Source organism: Mustela nivalis, assembly GCF_964662115.1.
Source record: "Mustela nivalis genome assembly, chromosome: 1".
Taxonomy (NCBI): Eukaryota; Metazoa; Chordata; class Mammalia; order Carnivora; family Mustelidae; genus Mustela; species Mustela nivalis.
Genome location: NC_139020.1, coordinates 117,984,570 through 118,010,758, shown reverse-complemented (window position 1 = coordinate 118,010,758; position 26,189 = coordinate 117,984,570). Strand labels below are relative to the sequence as shown.

General features: G+C 39.2%; 1 long non-coding RNA gene across 2 annotated transcripts; it reads left to right on the top strand.

The window, feature by feature from the left end:
• Window positions 1-26: 26 nt before the first annotated feature.
• On the top strand, window positions 27-24,491 carry LOC309871315. 2 transcript variants are annotated; one of them, XR_014315206.1, is made up of 3 exons: window positions 27-123; window positions 21,343-21,393; window positions 22,757-24,491. It is a non-coding gene; the product is annotated as an uncharacterized lncRNA (long non-coding RNA). The 2 variants fall into 2 exon arrangements; XR_014315207.1 differs by lacking the exon at window positions 27-123 and adding an exon at window positions 571-774.
• Window positions 24,492-26,189: the final 1,698 nt, after the last annotated feature.

The following is a 26,189-nucleotide window of genomic DNA, read 5'->3' as shown; positions in this document are numbered from 1 at the left end:
AGTCCGCGGGGCGGAGCCAGAGACAGCGCCCTCGGCGGCCGCCATCTTGAAAGAGGGCAAAGACACTCCTGACGCTCTCCGCCTTTCAGCTCGCTTCAAACGCCAGTGCCCTGTTGGATCACGGTAATCACCGCCTCTTTGCGCTCCGGGTTATACTCTCTGGCGCCATCTTGGATTATGTCAGAGTCACCTCCGTCCGTAGTCCAGCAGTTCCTAACATCTGGATGCTTTGTCGTCCCTGTTTCTCCCTGTATAAACTCTGTCTCCATGATGGATCAAGAAAATGATGATTTCCTTCTCCCTTTTCATCTTCTTCCAGTGGGTGATCGAACAACCTGCCATTTTGGGTCAGGGTAATTGACGACGATAGCGCTTCCCATCAACCCCAGAGGTGGGGGAGGAATACGCTTTTTGGCGGGTTCTCTTTGCTCCTGCACCAGTAGCCAGGTTGAAGGTTCGGTTTTCGAAAGTTTCTTCCCTGGCTTTTAAATTTTAAGTTACTAGTACAGTGGAGAAGGTCAATGAGAAGTTGCCCCTTTTTTTGACTAAAGTCGTACGTGTGGTCTAGGTTCCAGTGTCATTTGGGAAAGTCTGGAAGGTTCAAGTGCATGTTCCAGCCTGAAGCCCTGTGGGATCACCTGTCAGCGAGGCGGGACGAGGACGAGGTATTTAGGTGGTCCGCTAAGGGTGAGGTGCCGAGTGGAGCAAGAGACTTCCCACCTACAGTGGTCCAAAACGGAAGTGTTGGCTAAAATGGAAAACCTGTCTGCTGAGGTAAACAGGGAAGGCTTATGCAAACTGCTTCAGCCAGCTGACCCCTCTTGCTCATTAAGTGCTTTGTTCTGGATTTTTTTTTTTTTTTTGTCCTTTAATTTGTAAAAGGCTCCTACAGCTAATTTTCACACAGATATCTTAAATGAATTGCTGTATACATAGTGGTATAAAATATTTATCCATTCTAGCAAGTAGAGTTTCTGTGAGGTTGCACGGGGCGGGGGGTGGGAGGGGTGGCGTTCTTTGCAGTAAATGAGAGACAGTCTTCTGTCTGTCCATATAGAGACCATATAGAGAGAGCTGGTGGAAAATAAATCTATATTAACTGGTGAAAGGTCTTATCAGTTAGGAAGTTATTGCAGTAAACCGAGCTATAGTGATAGTGGTTTAGGCCAGAGAGGTCATGATTGAGATGATGGAAACCTGATTGAATTCTGGACATATTTTAAAAGAGCTGGTAAGATTTGTGGATATAGTATACGTGGAGTATGAGGTAAAGGAGACATTGTGAGCAACTTGGAAGAACCGAATTGAAGAAAGTATTTTGAAGGCATAAATGGGGAGTTTTGCTTTTTTATGTGTCGAATTTGAAATTTACATTAGACATCCAAGTGGAGATGTTGAGTAATCAATTACATTTAGACCAGGTGCAGGCAAAACTGTTCCTTCTGTAGGTTCCAAGGGAGAATCCATCCATTCCTTACTTCCTCCAGCTTCTAGAAGTTGCTGGCATTCTTGGCTCACAAGTTACTTCAATTTGCCTTCTCTGAACTTCCACCTGCTTTCTTAAAACAACTGATCTTTGTGATTGCACTGGGCTCAACCAGATATTCTGGGATAATTTCCCCATAGCAAGAGCCTTAACGTCCATCACACCTGCCCAGTGCCTTTTGCCATATAAGTAATATTCTGAGGACTAGAATAGCGACCTATATGGGGGCCATTATACAGCCTACCACATTCCATTGCCCCCCCAAAAAGACAAGCAAACCCCAAAGACTTGAGAAAAATGATGTTATTTTTAAAACATTATTAGATTTGCAGGGAAAGTAAGGAATCTCCAAAGTGGGAACTGGAAGTGAGGAGAGGGCTTTTGTTGGTGATGGTTAAGAATAGTAAATTGAGGGGCGCCTGGTGGCTCAGTTGGTTGGACGACTGCCTTCGGCTCAGGTCATGATCCTGGAGTCCAGGGATCGAGTCCCACATTGGGCTCCCAGCTCCATGGGGAGTCTGCTTCTCCCTCTGACCTTCTCCTCGCTCATGTTCTCTCTCACTGTCTCTCTCTCAAATAAATAAATAAATAAATAAATAATAGTAAATTGAAATTACAACAGTGATCAGTTAGCAAAAGCCAAAGCCAGGATTTCTCTGAGGGCAACTGCTATGACTAGGGCTAGGACTGAGAGACTAACCAAGAGAGATTTCTAGGGCCCCTTTTATAAGGGTGCTAATTCCATTCCTAATCACACCCCGAAGGCCTCACCTCGAAGTACTAGGGTGTTGGGGATCAGGATTTCAATACGTATGTGAATTTTGGGGGGACACAAATACTTAGATTAAGGTGTTATTTGCCTTGGCAAAAGGGATTTTGCAGGTGTGATTAAATCAAGGTGTTTGAGGTATAGAGATTAGTCGGATTATCTGAGTGGGCTCAATGTAATCAAAAGAGGGAGGCAGAAAAAGAATCAGTCAGAAGGGGAAGTGACTATAGAAGAAAGGCAAAGAGAGATGCAATGTTTCTGGCTTTGAAGGTGGAGGCAAAGGACTTCCAGAACCAGGAAAATGTAAGGAAATGGATTATCTCTCTAGCAAGAAATGCAGCCTCAAATGTAAGGAAATGGATTATCTCTCTAGCAAGAAATGCAGCCTCGCCAACATCTGATTTTAGTCCAGTGAGACCCGTATCAGACTTCTGACCTACGGAATTGTAAAATAATACATTTGTATTGTTTTAAGCCACTAAGCTTTTGGAAATTTTAACAGCAGCAGCAATTGGAACCTAAATTGGAACGTAAATACAGCTAATACATCTCCATCACTATCAATCAAAAAGCATTCCTAGTGATAACATGATGAAAGATTCTGTTCATCAGGAACACATAACAATCATAACCTCTGGGCTAATGTTCCAGTTCTATGTAGAGAATAATAAAACATTATTGGGTGACATTAAGGAAGACCTAAAGTAAGTGGAGGGATACTGAGTTTGTTACTAGAGAACCGGTTCTGAACTCAGTTTCAGCTACTTGCCACTTAAAAATCAACAATTGAGACAAGTGATGGTGGGAGAGGAAAGGTGACTTTACTCAGGAAGCCGACAGCCTGGGAAGATGTTGGCTTCAGGATTTAAAATCAGAATCAGATCTCAAATCAGAATCAAATCACTGTCCAGGTGTAGCTGCAGGGATTTAAAGTGGATGGCAGAAGAAAAGGGAGGGAGGCTATCTATAGGAGAAGCAGATGCCCAGGCAGTTAGTCCTATGTCAACATGACCCTAAACAGACTTACTGGCATCAGCAGCGCTGCATTAGAATGTAATCAGGCCTTATCTTCTGGCAAAGTTTGGTCCTTCACTCCTTAAGGCCAGTGGTCTACAAAGCTCAAGGAAAGTAAGTTAGTTCTGCCAAAGAACAGGGACTTATTTAGGTCAGGAAGCAAGAAGTGCATAAGCTTGAAGCAAGTTAACCCTTAAAACTGGTTGGAGTGCTGTTACAAGTCATAAATTGAAAGACTCCATATGGTAAAGGTAACTGTTCTCCCTAAATTAATTTATAAATTACATTAGATCTCAAATCAGAATTTCCTCAGGTGATTAGTGTTGTTTGTTCATTTTGGTTTTTTTTTTTGTGGAACTTGATAAGGAAATTAAAATTTTACAAAGAAGTGTAAACGTTTTGTCAAGATATTGGGGTGTGCGGTTGGGGCGCCTGGGTGGCTCAGTGGGTTAAAGCCTCTGCCTTCGGCTCAGGTGGTGATCCCAGGGTCCTGGGATCAAGCCCCACATCGGACTCCCTGCTCAGCGGGGAGCGGGCTTCCCCTGCCCCTCTCTGCCTGCCTCTCTGCCTACTTGTGATCTCTGTCTGTCAAATAAATAAAAATCTTTAAAAAAGAAAAAAGATATTGGGAGAATTTGATCTATAATAGATCAAGAATTATTATAATTTATAGTAAATAGGACAGTATAGTAGTAGTATAGGAATGGCAAATAGGCTGATGGACCAGAATAGAGAGCCTAGGAACAGACCCAAACATATATAGTCACTTTGGGTATGACAGAGATGCTGTAGAGAAAAGACAGGCATTTCAATAAAAGCTACTAGAACAGTTGGATATCCATATGGGGAAAAAAAAATTCCCTTCCTCACAGCACACACAAAAATCATTTCTAGGCTTAAATATGAAAGACAACAATAAAAGTTTTTAGAAAGTAATATAAGAGAGTATCTTTATGATCTCAAAGATAAAGAATTTTAAGAGAAGACATAGAAAGTACCAACTGTAAATGAAAAGACTGATACATTTGACTAGATTACAATAAACTTCTTTTCATCAAAAGACAGCATAAAATTAGGAGGAAACCCCATAGAGTACAGAGTGGGAGAAGATACTTAACACACACATAATTAATATAGGACTAGCCTTTACAACATAATGAAAACTCCTTCAAATCAATAAGGGATAATCACATTGAAAAAATGAGCAAAAGACTTGAATAGGGATTTTATCAAAGAAAAAATATGACCAATAAACATATGCAAATAACCTCAACTTCACTGGTAATCAGGGAAATGAAAATTATAACTATAGTGAGATACTTTACAGTGAGATACATTTTAGCCATCTTCCAGGGTGGGTGAAATGAAACAGTTTGAAAATACCAGTTCTTGGTGAGAACATCGTGCAGCAGAAACTCCTGAAGCCTGCTGGTGGTGTTGATGCATTCACTTCAGAAAATGGTTTGGCGTTATCTAGGAAAGTCAAACGTACACATAACCCATGATTGATATCCTACTGCCAAGTAGATGCCCTTGAATGCCCCTACAATACATATATCAGAATATTCAAAGCAGTTTTGTTTATTACAGCCCCACACTGAATACAGTACAACATCTTATATATAGTGGAATAAATAAATAAGCCATGAAATGTTACACTGGGTTACCTTACAGCCATGCTCTACTTGACAACTTCGATGAATCCCATAAACATATAATTGAGTGAAAGAAGTAATGCACAAAGGAATGTATGTAGCCTGATTCATCTAAAGTTCAAAATCAGGCCAAATGAAACTACATTTTGGGGGTATATATACATAGGTAGGTGGAAAAACTATAAAGAAAAGCAAAGAAGGGATCACCACTAAAGTCACAGTAATGGATTCTTCTGGATTAGAGCTGGCCACCTGACATAGGGGCAATTGATTAGGAGGCAGCCCTCTCCCTCATCTTTTTATCTTCATAGAAAAGGTGACTTCTACACCAAAGGGGAATATACTAATCATTTCCAGGTTCCTATGTAATGGAGACCAGCTTAGGTTAGTTAGAGAGAAAAGGAATGCATTGTAAGGTCAGTGGGTAGCTCACAAAATTAATGGAAAAGTTAATGAATGAGGTTTGGAACATGGACAGGAAGCCAATGGAAATTAGGCAACCAAAAGACCAGATCAATACTCAGGAAGAATCTGGTTATTATCCAGCAGCTTCTGTCATTGGCCTGGGTACCTCTGGACATTGAATGGTTCTTCTACTACTCCTGAAAGATTCAAAACTGCCATTTGCTTCTCTGTGTTACTATGGGGTCAGGGTCTTAGGATCATCTGATTAGAAGGTCACATACCCAAATTCTAGAGACTTTGTTGTTGGATTAGGAGCTATTAGCCTACACTTGAGCTTCTTTCTTGAAATTCCTTCCAAATAGTGTGTTAGAACTGCATGGTCAAAAATGAAAGACATCTATCAAAAGGAATATGAGAAGAAAACACATATGGTCCCCACAGGAAGGAGGAAAAAGATATATGAGTGGTTAAGATTTGTGAAATTCACTGGGCCATGTTTTTACTGGGGGACAGGACATTATGCACAGTCATTGAATTGAAAGGCAGCCAGGCTTTTTCTTCCTTCTGGCCTGTAGTGTACCATTCTCTCTCTCTCTTTTTAAAAATTGTAATTCCAGTGTAGTTAACATAGAGTGTTATATTAGTTTCAGGTGTACAAAATAGAAATTCAACAATTCTATGCATTACTCAGTGTTCATCATGGTGAGTATATAGTCTTAAAACCCATCACTTATTTCACCTGCCCCCGCTTTCCTCTTTGGGAACCATGAGTTTGTTCTCCATAGTTAAGAGTCTTTTTTTGGTTTATCACTTTTTCCCCCTACTTAGTTCCTTTATTTTGTTTCTTAAATTCCATATATGAGTGAAATCACATGGCAATTTTCCTCTGACTGACTTATTTTAGTTAGCTTCACCCATGTTCTAGCAAGTGGCAATATTTTGTTCTTTTTTATGGATGAATAATATTCCATTACCCCCACCCCCATCTTCTTTATCCATAGTAATGCTGCAGTACACATTGGGCTGCATATATTTTTTGAATTAGTGTTTTCATATTCTTGGGTAAATAGCCAGCAGTAGAATTACTGAATCATATAGTATTTCTATTTTTGATTTTTTTGGGAACCTCCATTCTGTTTCCCACAGTGGTTGTACCAGTTTGTATTCCCACCAACAGTGCACAAGGGTTCGTTTCACATCCTTGCCAACATTTGTTTCTTCTGTTATTGATTTTGGCCATTCTGACAGATGTAAGGTGTTATCTCATTGTGGTTTTGATTTGCATTTCCCTGATGTTAGTGCTGTTGAGCATCTTTTCTTGTGTCTGTTGGCCATCTGTATGTCTTCTTTAGGAAAATGTCTCTACATGTCTTCTACCCATTTTTTAGATTTCTCTCTATGTGTGTAGAGCTGTAGATGTATTTTACATACTAACACTTTATCAGATATGTCATTTACAAATATCTTTTCCCATGAGTAAGTCATCTTTTAGTTGATTATTTCCTTTGCTGTGCATGCAGAAGCTTTTAATTTTGATGTAGTCCCAGTAGTTTATTATTGCTTTTGTTTGCCCCGCCTCAGGAGACATATCTAGAAAAATCTTGCTAGGGCTATAGAAAAATTACTGCCTATTCTCTCTTGTAAGGTTTTTATGGTTTCAGGTACTTAATTCATTTCGAATGTATTTTTGTGTTTGGTATAAGAAAGTGGTCCAGTCTCATTTTGCTAGAAGCTGTCCAGTTTTCCCACCACCATTTGTTGAAGAGACTTTTTCATATTGTCTATTCTTGCCCCCTTTGTCAAAGAGCAAGAGACCATAACACTGAGGGTTTATTTCTGGGGTTTCTATTCTGTTTCATTGATCTGTGTCTACTTTTGTGCCAGTACCGCACTGTTTTTATTATGACACATTTGTAACATAACTTGAAATCTGGAATTGTGATACTTCTAGCTTTGTTTGGGGGGGAGGGGGTTTAAGAATTTATTTATTTATTTGACAGAGATCACAAGCAGGCAGAGAGGCAGGCAGAGAGAGAGAGAGGGAAGCAGGCTCCCTGCTGAGCAGAGAACCCAGGCTCAATCCCAGGAGCCCAGGATCATGACGGAGCGGAAAGCAGAGGCTTTAACCCACTGAGCCATCCAGGAGCCCCTGGGTTTTTTGTTTGTTTTGTTTTGTTTTGAGATGCTTTGGCTCTCCAGGTTATTTTGTGGTTTTATACAAGTTTTAGGATGTTTTTTAAAGTTCTTTGAAAAATGCTGTTGGTACTTTGATAGCGATTACTTTAAATCTGTAGATTGTTTTGGAAAGTGCAGCCATTTTAATAGCATTTGTTCTACTAATCTATGAGCATGAAATGCCTTTCCATTTCTTTATGTCATCTTAAATATCTTTCAGTAGTGTTTTATAGTTTTCAGAGTACAGGACTTTCACCTCCTTAGCTATGTTTGTTTCTAGGTATTTTCTTTTCTTTATTTTTTTTTAAAGATTTTATTTATTTATTTGACAGAGAGATTACAAGTAGGCAGAGAGGCAGGCAGAGAGAGAGAGGAGGAAGCAGGCTCGCCGCTGAGCGGAGAGCCCGATGCGGGACTCGATCCCAGGACCCTGAGATCATGACCTGAGCCAAGGCAGCAGCTTAACCCACTGAGCCACCCAGGCGCCCTAGGTATTTTCTTATTTTTGGTGTGGTTGTAATTGGGGTTGATTTCTTAATTTTGCTTTCTGTAGCTTCCTTATTAGTGTATAGAAATATAACAGCTTCTATACTTTGATTTTGTATCCTGCAACCTTACTGAATTCATTTATCATTTCTAGCAGTTTTTTGGTGGAATCTTTAAAGATTTCTATATATAGTATATCAACTGCAAATAGTGCAAGTTTTACTTCTTCCCTACCAAATTGGGGCCTTTAATTTTTTTCTGTTGTCCGATTGATGTAGTTAAGACTTTTGGTATATGTTGAATAAAATTGTTGAGGATTTTTGCATCTATGTTTATCAGAGATACTGGCCTGTAGTCTCTTTTTTGAAAGCATCTTAATCTGCTTTTCATATCAGGGCAAAGCAGGCCTCATAGAATGGATTTGAATGCTTTCCTTCCTCTTCGATTTTTTGGTATGGTTTGAGAAGAATTTTAAAATATTTTGTGCAATTCACCTGTGAAGCCATCTGGTCCTGGACTTTCATTTGTCTGGAGTTTTTTGATTATTGATTCAATTTCATTGCTGGTAATTCAGTTTTTGGAGGCTTCTCTGTTTCTAGGAATTTTTGCCTTTTTTTTTCTTTGGATGAGTCTGCTTAAAAGTTTACCAATTTTGTTATTTTTTCGAAGAATTGACTCCTGGTTTCATTGATCTCTTCTGTAGTTTCTATTTTGGTTATTTCTGCTCCAATCTTTATTATTTCCTTACTTCTGCTGGTTTTGGGTTTTGTTTGTTCTTTTTCTAGGTATGAGGTTAGGTTTTTATCTGGGATTTTTCTTGCTTCTTGAGGTAGACCTGTATTGCTATAAACTTCCCTCTTAGAACCACTTTTGCTGCATCCCAAAGATTTTAGACTATTGTGTTTTCATTTTAATTTGTCTCCATGTATATTTTTTATTTCCTCTTTTATTTCTTGGTTGACCCATTCATTGTTTACTAGCATGAATTTAATTTCCATGCATTTGTAGACTTTCCAGATTTTTTTTCCTTAAGTTTGATTTCCAGTGTCATAGTGTTGTGATCAGAAAGGATGCATGATATGACTGCAGTCTTTTTGATTTTGTTAAGACTTGTTCTGTGGTCTAATATGATCTATTCTGGAAAATGTTACATGTGCACTTGGAAAGAGTGTTTTCTGCTCTTTTAGGACGGAGTGTTCTGAATATATCTTTTAAGTCCATCTGGTCCAGTGTGTCATTCAAAGACACTGTTTTCTTGCTGATTTTTTGTTTGGGTGATCTATCCACTGATGTAAGTGGGGGTGTTAAACTCCCCTCCTATTATATTACTACTAATTACTTCCTTTTTGTTATTAGCTGCTTTATGTATTTGGATGCTCCTATGTTGGGTGCCTAAATAGTTAAAATTGTTATATTTTCTTATTGGATTGTTCCCTTTGTGATTATATAATGTCTTTTTTTGTCTCTTGTTACAGTCTTTGTATTAAAGTGTATTTTGTCTGATATAAGCATTGCTATCCCAGCTTTCTTTTCATTCCATTTGCATAATAAATGCCTTTCCATCCCTTCTCTTTCAGTCCTCATGTGTCTTTAGGTCTCAAATGAGACTTTTGTAAGCAGAATATAAGTGGGTCTTGCTTTCTTAATCCATTTTGTCACCCTGTGTCTTTTGATTGGAACTTTTAGTCCATTTATATTCAAAGTAATTATTGATAGGTATGTACTTAATTGTCATTTGTTATTTGGTTTTTGGTTGTTTTGTGTTTTTCTCTGTATTTTTCTTCTCTTGCTCTCTTCTATCATGGCTTGCTGGCTTTCTTTAGTGATATTCTAAATATCACTAATTTCTTTATGTGATATTATAAATGATATTTCTTTAGTGATATTCTATTGGATTCCTTTCTCTCTTTTGTTTTTGTTTTGTTTGTTTACATATTGTTTGTCTTTGTTTATTGATTACCATTAGGTTGTTATGTAGCTTCTCATGTGTATAGCAGTCTATATTAAGTTGATGGTCATTTAAGTTTGAACCCATGCTAAAAGCACTAAATTTTTACTCCTCTCTCTTCCCTGTTTTAGGTATATTCTGTCATATTTTATCTCCTTTTATTTTGTGAATCCCTTGACTGGTTTTATAGGTATACTTAATTTTACTTCTTTTGTTCCCCCTACTTTTTTTTTTTTTTTTACTCTTTTTTACTCTTATTTCCACTCAGTAAATCCCATTTAACATTGCATATAAGGCTAGTTTAGTGGTCTTTTGTTTGTCTGGGAAACTCTTTATCTTGACTTCTATTCTGAGTGATGGCCTTGCTGGGTAGAGTATTCTTGGATGTGGGTTTTTTTTTTTTTTCTTTCAGCTCTTTGAATATATCATGTGACTCCCTTTTGGCCTGTGAGGTTTCTGCTGAAAAATTAGCTGATAACCTTGCGGGGTTTCCCTTGTATGTAACTGTTTTGTTTTGCTTTTAAAATTCTCTCTTTATCACTACTGTTTTGCTACTTTAATTATTGTGTGTTTTGGTGTGGACCTCTTTGGATTGATTTTGCTGGGGCCTCTCTGTATCTCCTGGATCTGGTTTCCTGTTTCCTTCCACTAGATTCAGGAAGTTTTCAGCTATTATTTCTTCATAAAAACTTTCTTCCCTTGGTGGGAATGCAGGCTGGTGCAGCCACTCTGGAAAACAGCACAGAGGTTCCTCAGAAAGTTGAAAAGAGAGCTACCCTATGACCCAGCAATCACACTACTGGGTATTTATCCTAAAGATACAAAGGTAGTGATCTGAAGAGGCACACGAACCCAAATGTTTATAGCAGCAATGTCCACAATAGGCAAACTATGGAAAGAACCTAGATGTCCACCAACAGATGAATGGATAAAGAGGATGTGGTGTATATATACAATAGAATACTATGCAGCCATCAAAAGAAATGAAATCTTGCCATTTGTGTCGACATGGATGGAACTAGAGGGTATTATGCTGAGCAAAATAAGTCAATCAGAGAAAGACAATTATCATATGAGCTCCCTGATATGAGGAAGTTGAGAGGCAACGTGGGGGGTTTGGGGGTTAGGGAAGGAAAAAATGACACAAGATGGGATCAGGAAGGAGACAAACCATAAGAGACTCTTAATCTCACAAAACAAACTGAGGGTTGCTGGGGGGAGGGGGGTAGCGAGAGGGTGGTTGGGTTATGGACTTTGGGAAAAGTATGTGCTATGGTGAGTGCTGTGAAGTATGTAAACCTGGCAATTCACAAACCTGTACCCCTGGAGCTAATAATACATTCTATGTTAGTAAAAAATTAAAAATGAAAAAAAAATTTCTTCCCCCTCCCTATAATGCGAATGTTATTACACCTGGTGGTGTTACTTAGTTCCCTAAGTCTATTTCATTTTTTATTATTATTTTTTCTCTCTCCTGTTCAGCTTGATTGCTTTCCGTTACTGTGTCCTCCAGATTCCTAATCTGTCCTGCTTCCTCTAGTCTAATATTTATTCCATCTAGTGTTTTTTAATTTCAATTAAATTAAATTTCATCTCTGATTGGGTCTTTACAGTCTCTCTTTGTGTAGGTTCTCAATGAGGTCCTCCACTCTTTTCTTAAGTCCAGTGAATATCTTTATGACCATTACCTTACAATCTCTATCACACATATTACTTATCTCCATTTTGTTTAGCTCTTTTGCCATGATTTTGTTCTCTTCTTTCATTTGGAACATATTCCTCTGTATCCTCTTTTTTTTTTTTTTCCAACTTTGTTTCTATGTGTTAGGAAAGTCAGCTATGTTTCCTGCATTTGAAAGTAGTGGCCTTATGAAGAAGAGGTCTTATAGTACCCTGCAGTGCAATGTCCTGTGTTCAACAGAACCTGGAGCTTCAGGGGTGTCTCCTATGTATGTTATGTGCACCCTGCTTTTGTGGCTGAGCTACTTTGGCCTTCAGTCCCATCCTCAGTGATGTCTCTCTTTGCCTATTGTAGGCAGGATTTGGTCCCTGTGTTGTTAGTGGGCCAATACAGGGCTGCCTTGGGCTTGAATTGAATCAGATCATTTGTTTGCCAGAGATGTGGTAGCGATGTACTGCAGGGTGCCTTCTCTTTATTGTTTCTTGAGAAGCTTTCTTTGGTGGGCAGGGCCTGTAATCAGACCAGATGTCTTCCTTCAGCTCACTGTTGGGGCTACAGTCAGACTTTTCTGTGTGGTTATCTGCCCCTGTCCCTGGGGCAGGAGTCACTTTGGAGTGGTGCTAGCCCCTATCAGAGCTGCTTGCATAATGCTGGGCTTGTGGCACTGTTTTTGATGGGCTCCAGCCAAGGGCATATTGCAAGGGGCAGGTCTGCATGAGAATGCCAGGGCTGTGTGTCTGTGCAGCGTTAGCAAGGTTTGTTGGATCTCTTGTGGGAGGAGTCCTGGAGCTGAGACCTGGCTATAGGGGTACCTGTCCACAGAGAATATGGGAGAAGGGCCACTGTTAGCCAGTTAGGTGGAGAGCCAGTTAGGTGGAGAGCCAGTTAGGTGGAGAGCATTGGTTCCTGAAGGTTTCTGTGTCTAGGCTGGGAGTTGATGGGCGGCGGCGGGGGTGGCGGGGGGAATGGCACCCACCAGCTATTTTGTTCCTGGAGAAGTCTCCTAAGGATCCCTGCCCCTCCACCATGTGCTCTGAGATTATTAATTAAGTCTCCTCCCCAAACACCCCAGGCATCTTTCAAACTGCTCTTTCTCTGCTCTATCTCCTTTGGGCTGTTTGTTATGCTATCTCATTAAAAATGAGGACTCAGTTTCCTAGAGCCCTCCAGGGTTTCCCAAAGCCCAGCCTGCTGATTTTTATAGTTCTAAGTGTTAAAAGCTGATTGTAAGAACTTGCAAAATTAGCCCCCTCTGATTTTCAAAGCCAAAGGTTATGGGGAGTTGTCTTCCCTGTGCAGTTTCTCCATGCCTGGGTTCTTGGTGTGAGGGTGTTTCTTTCCCCTCTCCAGTTGGTGGCATACCTCCCTTCCACGGATACTGCCAAGGGTTATTTAGCTCCTGACCATGTCTTCATCCTTCCTACCCTCTTCAGTGTGAACTTTTCCCTACATTTAGTTGTGGAGAGTCAGTTCTGTCAGTCTTTGGGTAATTTTCTGGGTTATTTACACTGATTTTGGTGTTACCTAGTTGTATCCATGGGACAAGGTAAGCCAGAATTTTCCTACTCCATCATCTTACCTAGATGTCTTAATTTTTTTAAAAATATTAATAGCATCCTGTCTTTGTGCCTTGGATATAATGTTTTCTTCTATTTCTTTGATGATATTAATTAACACATTTTTCTCTTCCTGTATAGCCTTTTTTTTTTTTAAGTCCTTTTTAATGTTTGTTGTCCTCTGTCTTTTGTGTTAGAGACTTGCCTCAAATGGTTGCTGGTATTTAGTCGTTTGTCTGTATTTAAGAGTGAGGTACTAAAAACAAGTTTGTGTCTCGGTGGGGCCTGTTTATTGTGGGCCTTTCTGTAAAGTGCTTAGTCACTAAAATGACCTGAGAATAAACAGACAAGTCCATGATATGCAGAATTCAGTAGGATATAGTTTTAATATCTGTAGCAATGTGGCCCTACCAGAAAGAAAGCATTTTGGGATTCTACCAAATCAAGAAAGGTTTCAATACCATGAAGACTCATAAGGATTAAAAAAAAACTGACTTTGAGTATCCATATAGGTAGATGGGAAAGATTTAGATATCTAAGGAAAAGTAAAGAATGTAAACCAGTGGAGTCATGAAAGAAGTAAGATACACTCTTTCAGGTGGTACAGACTTTCAGGAATAAAGGAACATTTAGGACTTAAGCCCAAGAACTGGATTTTAGAGTTGGAAACATAGTGACTATAGAAAGGGACTTAACTTGATCATCAGAGTCACAAGAAATATCACCAGGGTGTCTTAGAGTTCCAGGTCTTATGCCCCATTGAAGTCTAGTTAAAAAGTGCACTCAGTCGAGAGGCAGGACAGGGGTTTGGGGAGTAAGGAAGGAAAAAATGAAACAAGATGGGATTGGGAGGGAGACAAACCATAATAGACTCTTAATCTCACAAAACAAACTGAGGTTTGCTGGATGGTGGAGAGATAAGGATAGAGTGGTTGGGTTATGGATATTGGGGAAGGTATGTGATATGGTGAGTGCTATGAAATGTGTAAGCCTAACGATTCACGGACCTGTACCCCTGAGGCAAGTAATACATTATATGTTAATAAAAATAATTAATTAAAAAATGAAAATAGCATATTGTGAATTAAAAAAAAAATACTCAGTCAACTGAGAAGGTAGTGTTTCCCTCAGCTCGGCTTTGTTCAGGGCTGTAAGCCTGGTTCAATATCCACAAATCAGTCAATGTAATACACCATATCAATAAAATGCAGGGTAAAATTCATGATCATTTCAATGGATGCAGAAAAAAACATTTAATGAACTTCAACATCCTTTTATGATGATAACTCAAAGAAGTGGGTATAGGAGAAGTTACCTCAATATAATAAAGCCAAATATGACAAGCCACAGCTAAAATCATTCTCAACAGTGAAAAGCTGAAAGCTTTTTCTGTAAGATTGAGAACAAGACAAGGATGCCCACTCTCTCCATTTGTATTCATCATAGTTTTGAACGTTCTTGTCAGAGCAGTTAGGCACGAAAAAGAAATAAAAGTCAATAAATGGTGTCGGGAAAATTGGACAGCCACAGACAAAGAATGAAATTAGACCATTGTCTCCTGAAACCATAAAACTAGAAGAAAACATAGGCTGTAAACTTCTTGACATAGGTATTACCAAAACAATAATTTTGAATCCAACACCAAAACAAAAGCAAAAAATAAATAAATGGGTTTACATTAAACTAAAGACCTTCTGCACAACCAAGGAAAGTATCAATTAAATAAAAAGGCAATCTACTAAATGAGAGAAAATATTTGCCAATCATATATCTGGTAGGGGGTTAATATTCAAAAAATATAAAGAACTCATGTAACTCAATAGCAAAAACCCAAATGATCTGATTAGAAAATGGGCAAAAAATCTAAATAGACATTTTTCCAAAAAAGACATACAGATAGCCAATAAGTACATGAAAAGATGCTCAACATCATGAATCATCAGGTAAATGCAAAGCAAAACCATGGTGAGATTTCACTTCATAACTGTTAGAATAGCTGTTATCAAAAAGACAAGAAGTATATGTTGGGAAGGGTGTGGAGAAAAGGGAACGCTTGTGTACTACTGGTGGAATGGAAACAGGTATAGCCAGTTTGGAAGAGTTTTTTGAGATTCCTCAAAAAATTTAAATTATATGATCTAGCAATTCCAATTCTCAGTATTAAATCTGAAGAAAATAAAAACACTTACTTGAAAAGATCTATGCACTCTATGTTCATTGCAATACTGTTTATGATAGCCAAGCTGTGAAAACAACCTAAGTGTCCATTGATGGATGAATGGATGAAGAAATTATCTTATAGTTAAATAACAGAATATTATCCAGTCATAAAAATGCACGAATTCTTGCTATTTGCAACAAACGGACCACAAAGGCATTATGCTAAGTAAAATAAGTCAGATGGAGAAAGGCAAATACTGTATGATTTCTCTTATATGTGGAATCTTGAAGAAGAAGAAAAAAACCCTCATACATAAGGAGAACAGATTGGTCGTTGCCAGAGGTGAGGGTGGGGAATGGGGGAAATAGGTGAAGGAGGTCAAAGGTTAAAAAAAAAGTGAGTATTGGGGCACCTGGGTGGCTCAGTGGGTTAAGCCGCTGCCTTCGGCTCAGGTCATGATCTCAGGGTCCTGGGATCGAGTCCCACATCGGGCTCTCTGCTGAGCAGGGAGCCTGCTTCCTTCTCTCACTCTCTATCTGCCTGCCTCTCTGCCTACTTGTGATCTCTGTCTGTCAAATAAATTAAAAAAAATAAAAAATAAAAAAGTGAGTATTACATCTTGGTAAATTTATAAATCTACCAAATCAGATCTGGAAACTGAGTTTAATAGTTTAAGGAAGAACTAGGTTTAAAATTTGCCACATGAATGGGTCAAATATTAATAAAAAAACAAAAAATAACAACCCAGAATGGGGTGCCTGGTTGGTTCAGTGGGTGGAGCATGCAACTCTTGATCTTGGGTCCAAGAGTTCAGGTCCCACACTAGTCATAGAGCTTACTTAAGAAACAAAAACAAAAAACCCAAAATGGTTTCCAAGTAATCTTTTTTGTGCACAAAAATCACCCTGAGTCATTAAATACCAACACTGATAATCTGATGAAAATTGAACTGTTTTATTGAGAAATTCCTGCATGACAGCATGTGTGGGTTATTTCCCCGGGCTATCCAATTTTTCAAAAAAAATGCTCCAACCTCTCCCTTGTGCAGGAGTACCCCGCAGCAGGGCTGACTTCATAGGTGCACACTTGTGTAGTCACACAGGGCCCTGCACTTAAAGGAACTCATGCTTGTTTTAATGCCCTGCTGTCACTGTCTTGAAATTCTTAATACTTCTTTTTCCCCCCAAACAAAGGCCTCGCATTTTCATTTTGCACTGGGCCCTCCAGATGATGTAGCTGGTCCTGCCTGGCAGCCACACAGGGGAGAGGACTGGAGCTCTGGGGTTCAGTGTGTAGCTTTTCCTTGAGCCTTGTGTTTTCCGAGCTGCTTCACTCCCATCTCAGTTGGACCTGTTGTCCACCATTCCGTGGCCTCTCTAGTCTAAGTTCAGAAGATCCCCTTTTCTGCCAGAGTTGGGAAAGGGACTGTCAGAAGGCCATATGGACTAGAGGAGATAGGAGAAAGTCGGTCTAATCCCTCTACTTTTGCCTAGTTCTGTGGTAGGACTCAGCTTGCTCTTCGAGGCTTTCTCTCCTGCATCCACTTGCAGAGCGGAAAAAAGGACAAAATTAATTACCAGTTAGTCTATCCCCCAATTTTGTCAACACTCAAATCTACCATATCACCTCTCTCATTTTTTGTCCATGTAGGTTCATGCCATTGTCCTTTTACTTTCATTTCAGTGAGGTTTTGGGAGACAGGAAATAAATGCTAAATGTTCAATCTGCCATTAGCCACTAGTCTTCATTCAGTTTCCATAGAAACAACTGTTTTTCCCTTTATCAACCAATTTTTATTGGCTTATATAATAATTAAATTATGTTATTACAGTTACAACTGGAATAAATAAGTTTAAGAACAGACTCAGTTGACTACACTCAGAAGTATGTGGGCATCAGTTAATTTATTTTACAAAGGAGTGAAAATTGTGGTTAAGTTGGGCAAGTTGGATTAAATGAAAGTTAGTTAACTGAACTTCTTCTTTTTTTAATAATTTCTTTTCGGCAAAACAGAATTCATTGTATTTGCACCACACCCAGTGCTCCATGCAATGCATGTTCTCCATAATACCCACCACCTGGCTCCCCCAACCTCCCACCCCCCGCCTCTTCATAACCCTCAGGTTGTTTTTCAGAGTCCATAGTCTCTTATGGTTCATCTCCCCCTCCAATTTCCCTCAATTCCCTTCTCCTCTCCATCTCCCCATGTCCTCCATGTTATTTGTTATGCTCTGCAATTAAGTGAAACCATATGATAATTGACTCTCTCTGCTTGACTTATTTCGCTCAGCATAATCTCTTCCAGTCCCGTCCATGTTGATACAAAATTTGCGTATTCATCCTTTCTGATGGAGGCATAATACTCCATAGTGTATATGGACCACATCTTCCTTACCCATTTGTCTGTTGAAGGGCATCTTGGTTCTTTCCACAGTTTGGCGACCGTGGCCATTGCTGCTATAAACACTGGGGTACAGATGGCCCTTCTTTTCACTACATCTGTATCTTTGGGGTAAATACCCAGTAGTGCAATTACAGGGTTATAGGGAAGCTCTATTTTTAATTTCTTAAGGAATCTCCCCACTGTTCTCCAAAGTGGCTGCACCAACTTGCATTCCCACCAACAGTGTAAGAGGGTTCCCCTTTCTCCACATCCTCTTCAACACACGTTGTTTCCTATCTTGCTAATTCTGGCCATTCTCAATGTGGTTTTAATTTGAATCTCCCTGATGGCTAGTGATGATGAACATTTTTTCATGTGTCTGATAGCCATTTGTATGTCTTCATTGGAGAAGTGTCTGTTCATATCTTCTGCCCATTTTTTGGATATGATTATCTATTTTGTGTGTGTTGAGTTTGAGAAGTTCTTTATAGATCCTGGATATCAACCTTTTGTCTGTACTGTCATTTGCAAATATCTTCTCCCATTCCGTGGGTTGCCTTTGTTTTGTTGACTGTTTCCTTTGCTGTGCAGAAGCTTTTGATCTTGATGAAGTCCCAAAAGTTCATTTTTGCTTTTGTTTCCTTTGCCTTTGGAGACATATCTTGAAAGAAGTTGCTGTGGCTGATATCGAAGAAGTTACTGCCTATGTTCTCCTCTAGGATTCTGATGGATCCCTGTCTCACATTGAGATCTTTTATCCATTTTGAGTTTATCTTTGTGTACGGTGTGAGAGAATGGTTGAGTTTCATTCTTCTACATATAGCTGTCCAATTTCCCCAGCACCGTTTATTGAAGAGACTATCTTATTTCCACTGTATATTTTTTCCTGTTTTGTCAAAGATTATTTGACCATAGAGTTGAGGGTCCATATCTTGGCTCTCTACTCTGTTCTACTGGTCTATGTGTCTGTTTTTAGCCATCAGGGAGATTAAAATTAAAACCACATTGAGATACCACCTTACACCAGTTAGAATGGCCAAAATTAGCAGGACAGTTAACTGAGCTTCTATTTTAAATAAAGATGTAAGACGTCCATTAAAAAGGTTCATTATTGAAAGTCTAAACAATTTGGCTTCTTGGACAACCAGTGTGAAGGAGCTTATCTGTCTTTAAAACTGCTTGGGTGGGTCACCTGTGTGGTTCAGTCAGTTAAGCGGCTACCTTTGGCTCAGGTCATGACCCCAGGGTCCTGGGATCAAGCCCCATGTTGAGCCCCATGTCAGGCTCCCTGCTCAGTGGGGAGCCTGCTTCTCCTTCTCCCTCTGCCTGCCACTCTGCCTGCTTGTGCTCTCTCTCTCTTTCTCTCTGTCAAATTAAAAAAGGAAAAAAAAAAATCTTAAAACTGCTTGAGCAAGCAAATGCCTTTCTAGGACCAGGCTGTTTTCTGCACTTTATGGGTATTATGAATGTGTTCAGACTGACTTCCTGGACTCTGGACCTTGGTCTGTTCTAATTCCTAGCTATTCCTACCTCTGTCTTGATCTTCTAGTTGGACTTTTGACCTGCTTTGACCTAAATGACCTTGGTTGGCATCTGTGAGTTGATACCTTACATTCCCTTTAAGGATCCCCTTCATACGTACCTGGTTCTACCAGTCTCTAGCCTTTTAAGGATTCTTCAGGGCAAAGCTGACCTGCCTCCTATAGCTTCCTTCTCTGCAGGAAGTCAGGTTTCAGCTTCTGTGCTCTAAGTCAGTTACCCACTCATTTGTTTGCTTTCTCTCTTCCAAAAATCTGGTATTTTTCTTTTGTTTTCTCCCATATTTATCTTTGAAGGGTTTACAGCTTTTAAAAAATTATTATTCCTTTACTCTCAGTTTAGCATGGGTTTCAAAGAGAGCAGAGTGACCGCTTATTTTCAGTAGGTCCTCTTTGGCCTCCACTCCTGCCATAATAGCTTCTCATTTTCGAAGTCCTTGGTATTCTGCTTCTCCAGAAAATAGACCCCACCGCTTTGAGCTCTCTAGACAATTTTTGAAAAGATACCTACCCAGCCATTTCCCGGGACTGCTTAACAAAGCACTCTTTTTTTTTTTTTTTAAGATTTTATTTATTTATTTGACAGACAGAAATTACAAGTACACTGAGAGGCAGGCAGGCAGAGAGAGAGAGAAGGAAGCAGGCTCCCTGCTGAGCAGAGAGCCCGATGCGGGACTCGATCCCAGGACCCTGAGATCATGACCTGAGCCGAAGGCAGCGGCTTAACCCACTGAGCCACCCAGGCGCCCCACAAAGCACTCTTTGTTCTGTGGCTAATATATAGTCAGGTACAAGTCAGTGGGAATTAGTTTTTGTAAGTATTAATTAAAAATTGGGAATTTATCCATCTCTTTTGAGTTATCCAATTTGTTGGCATATAGATCTTCATAATATACAGTTACAATTGTTTGTATTTCTGTTGTTGTTTTTTTAAAAGATTTTATTTATTTATTTGACAGAGAGACAGCAAGAAAGGGAACACAAGCAGGGGGAGTGAGAGTGGGAGAAGCAGGCTTCCCACTGAGCAGGGAGCCTGACCTGGGGCTGGATTCCAGGACCCTGGGATCATGGCCTGAGCCAAAGGCAGCTGCTTAATGACTGAGCCACCCAAACACCCCTCTGGTATTGGTTGTTATTTCTCCTCTTTCACTAGTAATTTATTTGGTTTCTCGCTCTCTCTCTCTCGCTTTTTTTTTTTTTTTTTTTAAGGAATCTTGCTAGAGGTTTATCAATTTCATTGATCTTTTCAAAGAACCAGCTTCTGGTTTCATTGATGTGTTCTGTTGGTTTTTTTTTTTTTTTTTTTTTTTAGTTTCTATGTCATTTTTTTTCTATATCATTTATTACTGCTCTAAGCTTTATTTCCTTCCTTCTGCTGTGTTTGGATTTTGTTTGTTCTTTTTCTAGCTCCTTTAGATGTAAAGTTAGGTTGTTTATTTGATATTTTTCTTGAGGTACAAAGCTTTGCTATAAACTTAGCTCTAAGAACCACTTTTGTACATCCCAAAGATTTTGGACCATTGTGTTTTCATTTCCATTTGTTTTCATGTAATTTTTAAAAATTTCTTTTTTAATTTTTTGATTGACCCATTCATTGTTTAATAACATATTATTTAACCTCCTTGTATTTAAGCTCCTTAGAGATTTTTTTCTTGTGGTTGATTTCTAGTTTCATAGAGTGTGGTCAGAAAAGATGCATGGAATGACTTCAGTTTTTTTTAATTTGCTGAGACTTGTTTTGTGGCCTAATATGTGATCTGTTTTGGAGAATGTTCCCTGTGCACTTGAAAAGAATGTGTATTCTGCTGTTTTAGAATGGAATGTTCTGAATATGTCTGTTAAGTCCATCTGGTCTAGAGTGTCATTCAAAGACACTATTTTCTTGTTGATTTTCTGTTTGGATTATCTATCCATCAATGTATATGGGTGTTAAAGTCCCCCATTATTATATTAATATAATCTCTTGTGTTTGTTATTAACTGTTTTGTGTATTTAGGTGCTCCTATCTTGGGTGCATAAATATTTACAAATATTATATCCTGTTGTTGGATTGTCCCCTTTATTATTATGTATTATCCTTCCTAGAATGAAGCATTGGCAAGAATGTGGAGAAAAAGGAACCCTCCTGCCCTGATGGTGAGAATGTAAATTGGTACAGCCACTGTGAAAAATAGTACAGAGGTTCCTCAAAGAATTAATAGAACTACCCTACAATCCAGGAATTACACTGCTGGATATTTACACCCAAAATATAAAAACACTAATTCAAAGGGATACATGCACCTATGTATATTACGGCATTATTTCCAATGGCCAAACTATAGAAACAGCCCAAGTGTCCATCGACAGATGAATGGATAAAGAAGATATTTTATAGACACACACACAATGGAGTATTACTCAGCCATAAAAAGAATGAAATCTTGCCATTTGCAACAACATGGAGAGAGCTAGAGAGTATAACACTAAGCGAAATAAGAGAAAGTCAAATACCGTATGATGTCACTCATATGTAGTTTAAGAAACAAAACAAATGAACAAAGAAAAAAAAAAAAAAGAAACAACCAAGAAACAGACCATTAACCATAGAGAACAAACTGATGGTAACCAGAGGGGAGGTGGGTGGAGGGATAAGGGACATAGGGGATAGAGATTAGAGTACACTTACCATGATGAAAAAAAATCAAATGAGCTATTATTGTAGGAATGCTTTATAAACTGAAAGTTACCACCCAAACTAAAAATTATTATTACATGAAAAAAAGAAAATGAAGTTAAGATTTTTTTGGTAATTATGAATCTGTGTGTATATATCCATAATACACCCCTCATTTAGTAAATTAGATTTTAGTTATTTACCACATGTTAGCCCCCTCCAACTGTACCTGTGTATAGAACTGTTGATCTTCACAATGTTTTTTTCATGGGAGTTAATGTTACTTAAATGGCAAATAGATCGAAGATAAAGAAAATGGGGAACTAGGGCACCTGGGTGGTGCCTCTGCCTTCTGCTCGGGTCATGATCTCAGTGTCCTGGGATCGAGCCCTGCATCAGGTTCTCTGCTCAGGGGGACGCCTGCTTCCCTCTCTCTCTCTGCCTGCCTCTCTGCCTACTTGTGATCTCTCTCTCTCTCTGCCAAAATAAATAAATAAAATCTTTATTTTTAAAATGAGGATCTCTTTAGAATAAAAGTATAGTGCAATTAAAGTCAAGCTAAGTCCGAGAAATTTCCTCTTAATTGCAAAATAAGTCTCATAAGGTCAGATGAGCTTTTCTCTTGTGACTATGAAGAGGAGAGTAGTATTGGGAGTTAAAACTTTGCTTTAGAACAAGTGGGCAGTTGTAGCATTTCCTAAACTCACAGCAATTATTTTTTGTACAATTGCATGGGCACTTTCAGATTCAAAGATCCTTCTCTGGGACGTAGGTGAACTTAAATAGTTCTTTTCATCTTTCATTAGTATATAACTTTTTCACATGTGTATTTTGTTTCTGCAGGATATAATCAGTTCCTTGAGAGAGGATATTTCTGACACAACTTAGCATCTCTGACTACCAGAAGAATAGGGGCTTAGTTTCAGGAGCAGGTAATGTGCATGAGCTCATTTATTTTTATTTTTATTTTTATTTTTTATGGGTGCCTGGGTGGCTCAGTCAGTTAAACATCTCTTGATTTTAGCTCAGGTCTTGACATCGGGGTCATGAGTTCAAGCCCTGCATTGGGCTCCACATAGGCATGGAGCCCGCATTAAAAAAAAAAAAAAAAAAATCCATCATCTTTTATTTTTGAGAGCAAGCAAGCATGTGTGCACATGCTAGCAGGAGCAGTGGGGTGAGGAGAGGCAGAGAGAGAATTCCAAGCATGCCCAACAGAGGGCTTGATCTCATGACCGTGAGATCATAATCTGAGCTGAAATCAAGAGTCACGTGCCTAACGGACTGAGCCACGCAAGTACCCTGCGCTCATTTAATTTTTATAACCATGGGGGGAGGAGGTATTACTCTAATTTTATAGACAAGAAAACTGAAGCACAAACTACACAACTCCAGTAGGAGGTGCAGCTGGAACCGACTCCCCTTGGCTGATTAACCAGGTTTGCTAAGCCCTACCCTAGTTTCCTGTAGTGTTTGTCTTCAGTGAACAGGTCAGGTGCTTTCTGGAGAGAGATCTGGGACTTCATGGACCTTACAGAGTAGGTTGTATGTCTACTTGTTAATAAGTACTTGACGGGGGGCGCATGGGTGGCTTAGTGGGTTAAAGCCTCTGCCTTCGGCTTAGGTTGTGATCTCAGGGTCCTGGGATCAAGCCCCACATCAGGCTCTCTGCTCAGCAGGGAGCCTGCTTCCTCCCCCTCTCTCTGCCTGCCTCTCTGCCTACTTGTGATCTCTGTCTGTCAAATAAATAAATTAAAAAAAAAAAGTACTTGATGAACCTGGCCTGAGGCTCTCTTTCACTTTAACATAGCACCTGGAATAAGGTTGTGGAGGAGCCCTGTAACTCCACCTCTCTTAACTACTGGAGGCTACTAACGTCTGCCCAAAAGAAGCTAGTAAGTGTGAATGACCAAATCGACAGGTTACTTTATAATTTTCTTCTTTCTTAGTTACCTCCAACTAGAAAAACTCTAGTCCCAGAGTCCAATAATGTGAGGATTTATACACACTTCCACGTGGTCACCACTGGGGAAAAAACAGTCTCTGACATGAAGCCCTCCCTGCAGAATATCAGCATTTGGAACACAGCAGGGCCTGCGGGCTAAGATTTCAAACAAGCAGCAGTTAGAAATTTTAAAGTTGTCTCCAAACATTGTAGGTCTCCTGGCTGTCTCCAGTTCCAGTGATCAAAGCCACTGAAGGTAAATGATTATAGCTGTCAGAATGGCCCCTCCCACTTCCCTTTTGGGTCACTGTCAAGGAAATCCTACCCTAGTGACCCTGTCTCTCTTCTGCGTCTATCTCAGATGGCCCCATTGGATTCTCTCCTAACTCAGGTAGCTCCAGGTTCCGAAAACACCTGAGATTGTTGTCCTGGCTGGTTGTTTCATATCACAAGTAATCTGGTAATTGCTTCTGAAATGCAGGTCTACTGAGATTTGGTGGTGAGGAGCATAGAACTGGTACTTTTAAAATGTCTTAAAAAGTGGAAAATATGTGTGAATATAAATGGCTAAACCCAAACTATAATGTAGGTATTGAGTCTATATTATCAATGTAATTTGGTGAAACTATGGACCATACCTCCAGGTAAAATTTGGAGTTCTCGTTTTTCTGTAATCCATCTGGAACAGTGCTGATAGAACTTTACAGAAAGTTTTAACCTGTGCTGTCCGATCAGGTAGCCACTAGTCACATGTGACTACTGAATGCTTGAAATGTGGTTAGCACAATTGAGGAACTGAATTTGAAAATTTATTTATTTTAATTAACTTAAGCTTAAATAGCCACTTGTGACCGTGGCTACCATATTAGTCATAATGGAAGTAGAATTTGATGATGACCTTATAACATGATAGTCTATTACTTTGCAGTCACAAAGTAACCTAAAATCTTGGTGATTTATAAGAACCAAGGCTTATTTCTTACTTGTGTTATATACCCAGTGGGGGTTGACTGGGGGCCCAGGCCAATAAAGCAGTCACCATCTTACATGTTGCCAGTCATAGGGGAGAGCCTTACACTAGCACTTAAGTGCTCTGGCCCAGAGGAGACACCCATCACTTCTACTCACAGCTCACTGCCTGGCACAAGTCACAGCCCCATCGAGCCAAGGACCCACAATGCTGTGCCAGGGGAAAAAGAGCCTCCTTAATGACTAGCAAGGATATTTGCCTCCCTTTCAAAATACAGTGAAGGAGTTCCTACAGGGTAAAGACAGTAGTATTACTTGTATTTTCTTGAAAATTGGAGAATTGAGTTTCTTTAGAATTCAGTTATCCTTAATCTCCTTGATACTTATTAGCTTTGATTTATTAATAACCAGTAAGATGTGAAAAGTAAAATTCAAAACACTTTGATTAAAAAGTAAAAGAGACTATATAAAGTTAGAGCTGACAATAGTCATCGTGTCTTTTTAATTATACTTGGAAATATCATTTAATATGAGGTTCTGCAATGTAAACAGCAACTAATGAATTTTTATGTGTTTGGGATGAAAATGGAATGGGAGAAAATGTCTTTTTTTCCTGGTGCAGAATATTTATAGTCAGTTTTTCCCTAGCAAGGAATAAAAAGTCCTTTTCTTTAAAAATAGTAATTTCCTCACTAGGAACACTTGTAGATTGTGGTTGCCTAAAAAAAACGAAAAAAATTAAATATTTATTAATTGGACAATGGATTTTTTCCCTCCAGACTACATTGTAGAATCATAGAATCATCTAACCAACATTTATTAGTATGCCTTGATCCTTTCTAGAGTATCTATAATATCGTTTGAATACTCAAGACATACGGGACTCACCATCTGATAACAGATTTCCAATAGAGCAGGAGGGCGATCAGGAATTTCCTCCTAACAAATGTTTCAATATCAAGACACAGAAAGATAGCACTTGATTGCCAATAACCGCAGCAAAATTACAAATGCAAACCAAGCCCTAGTTAATAATATTAATGATGATGATGATTTTGTCACATGCCGTAAATGTCATATAGATCTTAGCATTATGAAGATTTGTTAGATATCGAATGTATGGAAGTTATCTGTAAAATTGAACCAAACTGATGCTCAAGAGAGATTTTGCACAAAATTTGCAAATTAGGCTACCCAGTGTGAACAAGATCTCTGTAAGTTGTTCTGTTCTGTAGTGAAACCCAACCGTCTCAGCCATTCATACAGCACAGCTTTTGTTTGTCATAGCCAGGAGCTCTCTGGGTAGTCTCCAGCTGGTGGCAGAGAAAGAAAGAGAAGGCTGCAGAGACTGAACAAACAGCA